The sequence below is a fragment of the Rhinoraja longicauda genome, chromosome 23 (genome assembly GCF_053455715.1).
Source record: "Rhinoraja longicauda isolate Sanriku21f chromosome 23, sRhiLon1.1, whole genome shotgun sequence".
NCBI lineage: Eukaryota > Metazoa > Chordata > Chondrichthyes > Rajiformes > Arhynchobatidae > Rhinoraja > Rhinoraja longicauda.
In genome coordinates, this window is record NC_135975.1 from 10,413,428 (window position 1) to 10,421,113 (window position 7,686).

A 7,686-nucleotide genomic window follows, 5' to 3' on the forward strand; every position below is an offset into this window, starting at 1 on the left:
GATGTTTATGTTAACTTTTATGTATTTGTGTGTCTTGTTGCTTTTTTTCATATGGCTGTATGGTAATTTGCTTTTTTTCGTATGGCTATATGGTAATTGTCACTGTACCTTAATTGGTACATGTCACAATAAAAGACCGTTGAAATCTTTGACCTTTGAAACCTTTCATTCTACATTTTCTGGTTCTTGATTTTTTTTTTACTAGTTGGAACCATGTCTGCATTGTCTCTCTCTGGACTATTCATGATGCTAGATGCCTTTATCAGATCATAAGGAATAGAAACAAGAGACTATTCAGCCCACAGTGTATGCTCCACCATTCTGTGAGTTTATGGCTAGCATTTTTCTTCTCTCAATTCCACTTTCTTGCACTAACACCATTTCTATGGATGTCCTTAAAATTAAAGTACCTATCAATCTCTGACCTGAATACACTCGGCAACTGAGTCTCCACTCCCCTCTTGGATAGAAAACTCCAACAATTCTCCACAGAAAAAGTGTTCAGACCCAAAGTTACCAGATTCTCCCCAGATGCTGCCTGACCTGCTGAGTTCCTCCAGTACCTCGAGTTTTTCCTCAAGATTCAGCATCTGTAGTCTCTTGTGTCTCCAAAGATTCTTTATTCACGGAATGAAGAAATTTCTTCTCATCTCTCTCCTGAATAGCAGACCCTTATTTTAAGACGAGACCCTTGTTTCTAGCTTGCCCAACTAGAGAGGAGCCATGAACTTTCAAGTCAAGTTGAGTTATTGTCATATGCACAAGTACAGTGAGGTACAGGCAGCATGGAATTACTCCAGATGCTGCCTGACCTGCTGAGTTACTCCAGATGCTGCCTGACCTGCTGAGTTACTCCAGATGCTGCCTGACCTGCTGAGTTACTCCAGCATTTTGTGAATAAATCGATTTGTACCGGCATCTGCAGTTATTTTCTTATACTACAGTGAGGTACAGATACAATTAAATGAATAAGCAGCGCAGGCACATAGACAATGCACAAAAACATAAATTACACATACATTACACAAATTCTACAAGACAATGAAAAGAAAAAGACCATGCAAAACACAAGACATTGGTACAAAACACAATAAGTAAACAAGTGCAAGTGAGAGTCAGGAGTCAAGGGTTTATTTGTCTTATGCATAGGAACAATGACACTTTTACTTATTGCAGATTTAGCGCAACAGTTAGTCTGTAGTATTCATTGCTGAACTAAGATTAGGATTGAACAGGTCAGTTCAAGAATCCGATGACTACAGGTAAGTAGCTGTTCCTGAACCTGAGAGCTTCAGGCTTCCAATTCAATAAGGTTGGGTTAAAAGTTAACAGGGAGGTTCAATGAGCAGTTAGGAATGGAATGAGTATGTTGGTGTTTATTGCAAGAAGATTTGAATCCAAGAATAGAAATATCTTGATCCTATATTTAGAGCCCTTATGAGATGGGATCTGAAATTAAATGTACAGATTTGGCCTTCAGAACGTCCAAATATACCACATCAACTCCTTTCTCCTTAGTTATTCTGCCAATTACAAGCTCGTAAATTTCCAAAAGTGAAGCACATTTTCACTTTCATAAATCCAAGATGGCTTTGGCCAAGCTTATTATTATTTTCCAAGTTATCACGTTATCACTTCCTTGATGTTAGATTCCAGCATTGTCCCTTCAACAAACATCAGGCTAACTGATCTATAGTTCTGTTTTAAATAGTGGCTTCTCTCAACCTTTCCTGTGCTGAAGGAAAAATAATTCTAGTTTCTCAAATCTACCCAGGTAACACGTCACTAATCACTGGAACCATCCCACAAGAGGATATATCATTGTTTCAATTCATCTTAATACCTCAATTGAATCAGCCTTTAACCTTCCATTATATACTGGAAGGAATACAAAGCTAGTCTATGCCATCTGCTCTTGCAGTCTTAGTTTTTTTTGCGAATTCTATGACATTTTTGATCATCTAACCTCCCTGATATTCCCATGGTTTTTCTCATCCTTCAGGAACAGAAGACAAAAGAGATGCTTGAATACAATAGCACAGACCTTACATTTCTGCACTGTTAATGCTAAGGTAAGAAAGTTACCAAGGGATGAATGCCACTTTGTGGGTCTGTCTCCTGCCATGGGAAGAGAGTTGGAATCTGATGAGTCCCTCTAGTATTAGTTCTAGTACTCACCCGACTAATTACTGGGCTTATTCCTGAGTCATCACTTCAGAGCAATGTCCCTGCTGGTCCAACAATCAATACAAACCTTTTTGAAAATAATCTTTTTATTTAATTTATTTTAACTCTCCACTAATCATAAGTCAATAATGTTACTCAACACTCATTTGAATATTAAAGCTGGACTATCTTGGGACATTGGAAAAAAGCAGCATATTGATACCAGGTCTCAAAACCCCATCAGCTGATAAACAGTTCACAGAACTGCACCTTCCCTGGGGAAAATCTTGAGCCGTCTATAAAGTGCTGGAAGGTTTGTTTCCCTGATGGCTCAGTGAATGCTCTACCTCAGGTCAATGGAGATAATGGGAAAGATAGAATGGAAAAAATGAAAGGTGGTTAGACATGGCTAATTGTATGACTTTGTATTAAAATGTTGCATATTCTAAAGCACTTTACTATCAATGATGTGCCTTTGAAGTGTAGCCCATGTTTAAATGTTGGAAATACAGCCATCATTGATCAGACCATCCGTTTTAGGTGCTGTTAAGGATTAAACTTTGACACGAACACCCATGTCCCTGTTTCTCTTTGAATAGTGCTGGTTACATTAATTAACCAAAAGATGGCACGGATAATGCCACACTCTGAGTATTCCACCATATCATCCAAGTGTCCTGCATGAGATTTTAATAAACAAGCCTTCTAACTGGGAAACAATTGTGTGATTCACAGAACCACATCTGAAATGTAGAGTCTGAAGAAGGGTCTCGACCCCAAACGTCACCTATCCATGTTCTCCAGAGATGCTGCCTGACCCGCTGAGTTACTTCAGCACTCTGTGAAACGTTACTCCAGCATTTTGTGTCCTTTTGCACATCTGTGAGGTGTTTGTGGACAGAAAATGGACAGACCAATCCTGAATGCCACTTGCTAGAAAGTGATGAGGGGAAATATAATTGGTAGATGTGCCCTCTGCGGGTGAGACTGTCATTTACCATATATTTTCAGGACAATTGGATAAGTGGTGGAAGGAATTTCCAGATCACCTGAACATCAAATCTCTAGGCACTGAAAGAAAAGTTGGCAACGTGTAGTCACTGAAGAAACACAAAAGTGAACAATTCATGTTGTTTCTTTCATTTTCTTCACAGGTTGGTGAACGATATCCCGGTGAATGAGTTCAGCTCGAAGCCATCACATGTTTTCTCTCTTGAATCTTTTTGCGGTCTGGGCTTGCTGTTCCTTTGTCTGACAATCAGGAAGCCCTTACCCCAAAAAGTATTTGCGTGGGATACAGACTGCAGTGGGGCATCCGTCAACAGAGCCAGTGGCTCCCAAGCTGCCCTCACTGGAGAGGGTGCAGAAGAAGCGGAAAGCTGCTGCCAATCCAAGAAAAATAAAATGCTCTCGTTCCAGAAATAACATGTTCCCTTTTGAGGGAAAGGCAGAAATCTGGGAGTAAAATAATGGAGGGAGATGAAGAATAAGATGAGATGAGAAATGAGTGATTGGTTTCATGGGAAGAGAGACAAAGATGTTATGGTCTTTGTTATCAATGTAAGCACTATTGCGAGTTCTTATGCATTGCTAGAAGGTCAGGCCTTGCCATGCAGATGTTGTTCATCATCAATGGGTTTATCACTGAGGGTATCTCATTACTGGGAAAGTGTTTCTTTAAATACAAAGGACCATGGTTAAAATGTTAAATAGAATCCAGTCAGATAAGATAAACCCATTTTATTAATCACCCTTGTAAAAGGTACATACAATGTAGAAAAACACTGGAATTCCAAATGTCACTGAGAGGCACACTGCAGATATATATGTAAAGACTGTTATGAAGGAATATGGGTGCAGGAGAAAGCCATTATGCTTCTCGGGCCTTTTCCATCAGATAGATCATAGTTGATCTGCATTATAACTTCACCTGCCATTTTAGGTCAAACTCCCTCAATATTCCTGTCTAACAAATATCACTTGATCTTGGTTTTGATGCTTATAATTGTGTCCAAGACACAAGTTTTCTTAGGGAGATAGTTCCAGACCTTATTAATCTTGCGTGCCGAAGTGCTTCTTGACAACATGGAATGGTTGAATACTTGTGACACTATAACCAAACCCTCCCCTATCAAGGTTCTCCCGTGACTCGAAATAGAAACAGTTCTTCTATTCACTCTGTAATCTTTACCTTTAATCCTTTACTCTTTAATTCGTTTAAATACCTCAATTACATCACCCCCTCTGGGAAATGCATCCTTGTCCATGCAACTTTCCTCCTAATTTATCCATTTTTGGAGGCATTGTTATTCTGGAGAAAGGGCGCCGATCTTTTCCAACACACATGGTTCCTTATTGAAAAATGACTCGGCAATGGGGAGATTTTATGAAAAAGTTCTTGGTGTATTCTGTCATTGTATAGGATTCCAAGAATTTTCAATCTGTCTCGTGAAGCGTAACATAAATAAAAGATTTTAAGAGTCCAAAATGGTATTGAAACTGTGAAAGAGAGTTAGCAAAACCAATGTGGAAACTCTGTCCATGCACCCAATATGCTATTGATCTAAAGATTAGATACCCAAATGCGCTACAAACCTGGCTGCCTCAAGTAACTCAGTCATTGTGTCACAATGACATCTAAAATTCATTGATTTTGTCTTGCAAAATCTTTCAGTTAATTATTCAAGAGTTTAATGGATTTAGAGACCATTGTGGTGTGAGACAACTAGTTGAAGAATATGATGTGGTAGAGCTCCAATTAGTTCTAAAAGAAAAAAATATTGGGTCTAACATCTCTTTTTCTGTTCTGATGTTCATGAGACTGGTATTTCCCACAGCTTCTCTAGCCACATAATCTTTACTGGGCCTTGTCCGCTGCACCATTTGCTACTCAAAGGGAGCTCTGTTTTTTTCTAATATGAAAGATAAAGTTTCTAATTTCACCAGACAAAAGAGACATCTCTCCTTGTTGTAGTCATGGTGCCAGGAGCCCTTTTGGAGGAAGTGGATTTCGTTTTGATGTTAGCTGATATGGATGAACAGTGGATTATAAAATGTTGACATAATCTTGAATGTTTCTCCTGCAACCTTCTCCTTCATCCCACAGTGAGACAATGTCAACTGGGCATGTGGAATTTGCTCCTATTTGTACTCTCCAGTTTCCACTCACTTCTGCAGGTGATCAGGTGGATGTGGTGGCCGTGCAGGGTTAAGCATCATATAGGCTTATTGCATCCAGGTCAGACTTAAATGTTAATATAATTTGACATTGTTTTATCGTTAAACATGTAACCAAGGTATTTGAAGCTGCTGCTTTGATAGCACTTCCCTTCTCATCCAGAGGCAACACTGGATTCAACAATAAAGACATTAAAGTGGGAAGGAGGAGTGACAGGGGACATGTAACTCTTCGGATTTCGAGAATTTCATTGCAAAAATGGTTTATAGATAATTAAAGACACGTTGGATGTCTAGCTACGTGATGGTTCTCCAGCCATTAATGATGGTTTGCGTGTTTGCTCTCATTCAAACTCGTCCTTTCAGTTGTTCACCCTCAGTCTCACAAAAAGAAATGTTTACATCAAAAATTGGTCAAGATAGAAAATATAAGATTTGGAAAGAACTCCCGTCAACCTTGCTTTACTTGACTCTCTCAGGCAAGAGGTTAGTAAAGTAACTTTACACACTTTCAATTGGGTTGCCCAATTCTGGCAGATATATTCACAGATATTTAATGACACCACTTATTATCTCACCTCCAACCAACCAACGTATCTACTCTGAACACCTTACTTCCCTGTCAACACAATGGCTTTCCGAACCATAGAAAGCTCCAAAACAATTTTTTTCCCAATGAAACACTTTTAAAGTTGAACTAAAGTTTATCATGTGGAGAAATAAACCAAATACATTTTTAAAAAACAACAGTCCTCCCACATTGCAATGAGTTTTCCACAGAACTGCGAACAGCAATATAAATTCTTGGAGAGTTCAGGACAATCCATGAGGATTTGAATCCAATCTGTCTGACTCTATGAATCTATGGTGGCTGCAATCGGTGTCATTATAATCTGTATGTCCTGAGATCCATGCCTAATATGCTATTAGCGTTCCATTGTGTAGACTTTACACAATGCCTGCATGTAGCTTTCAATTACGACCTCCAGAGCTGAACCATTGGTCTCATTATCAGCCTAAATTGCTTGAACAAACTCTGTGATGCACAACAGCAAATGAAATTAGAAGAACATGATTTGAAATAAGTGCAACTGAGAATCGCATTAAGAAAATGAAAGTTACGCACAAGAGGCCAGTTCTTGCTGGACCCACCTGCTGCCTGGACTCGCGGTTCCATGGTGCCCACCCATCCAACCCTGGTTGCAGAAGGCCACAGGAACTGAGCCCCTGTATACAAGTAGGGTGGGCTCTGAGAAACAGCATGGTCTCAAGTGCCAATTGCCAGGGCTGCATCCCCCAAATGCCCCCATGGCCTTTGTCAGCTCCTTATTACCAAAGGTTTTGAATTATATTGAAATATCACAGATCACATGTAAGATCTGTTTCGATAGATTTGAATAATAAAAGAAGAGGATTTAAATTTGATAGAAGAACTGAATACAATGGGAAGAAAACAAAATTGGATTCATGGAATTAAGCACTGTTAAAACGTGATTCGATAGCTCTGAACTGAATCTACATGCATGCGAGGAAATCTAGAATGAAATAAAACAAGGAATGAGTTCAACAGAATTAAAAATACATCGAGCATTTGAATATAAAATCAAAATGGCAATGCATATGTGCAAAATGGAGTTAAATGTACATTAAATGTCTCAACAACCAATTTGGGAATAGGTAGAAAATGTAGACAAATGGAACTGCAGATACTGGTTTACAATAAAGGACACATATTGTTGGAATAACTGAAAAATGGTCCTGACCCAAAATGTCACCTATCTTCTTCAGAGATGCTGCCTGGCCTGCTGAATTACTCCAGCACTTTAGCATTGCATGCACCTTAATGGTCTCATAACATGCACCTTAATGGTTACATAGCATGCACCTTAATGGTTACATAGCAAGCACCTTAATGGTTACATAGCATGCACCTTAATGATTTAAATATTTAAAAGCAACAGATAAATGAAAAGGCAAATACTGGCAATACTGAATATTAGATCGAAAAACTAAAAATGCTGCAACTTCTCAGTGGTTCAGGCAACTTCTGAGGGTACAAAAGCCGATTTAACGTTAGCGTACCAGTTATAGGTTGAAATTATTGAACACAATTTGTTGAACACAATAAAGCAGGTTGCAATTCGCCAGGTTAAAATCTTTGATCCTGCTTTCCTGAAATGCAGTACTAGGCAGAAGAGAGACACACGTGGAGTTGGAGGGAGAGTTAAAACTGGCAGGTGACCAGAGATCAGAGAAATCCTGCAGATTGAATAGTTGTTATACAAAATGCTCAGCCAATTGCTGTTTGGTTTCCTCAGAATCAAAGAGACCACAATATGAGCA

At 39.0% G+C, this 7,686-nt stretch overlaps 1 long non-coding RNA gene across 1 annotated transcript in view; it reads left to right on the top strand.

Annotated features, from left to right (window-relative positions):
* Window positions 1–7,016, top strand: part of LOC144605078 (uncharacterized) — a 39,236-nt gene extending 32,220 nt beyond the window's left edge. The window contains exons 4-5 of the long non-coding RNA XR_013548809.1: window positions 2,003–2,072; window positions 3,321–7,016. This is a non-coding gene — a long non-coding RNA (uncharacterized LOC144605078). The remainder of the gene's footprint in view (window positions 1–2,002; window positions 2,073–3,320) is intronic.
* Window positions 7,017–7,686: the final 670 nt, after the last annotated feature.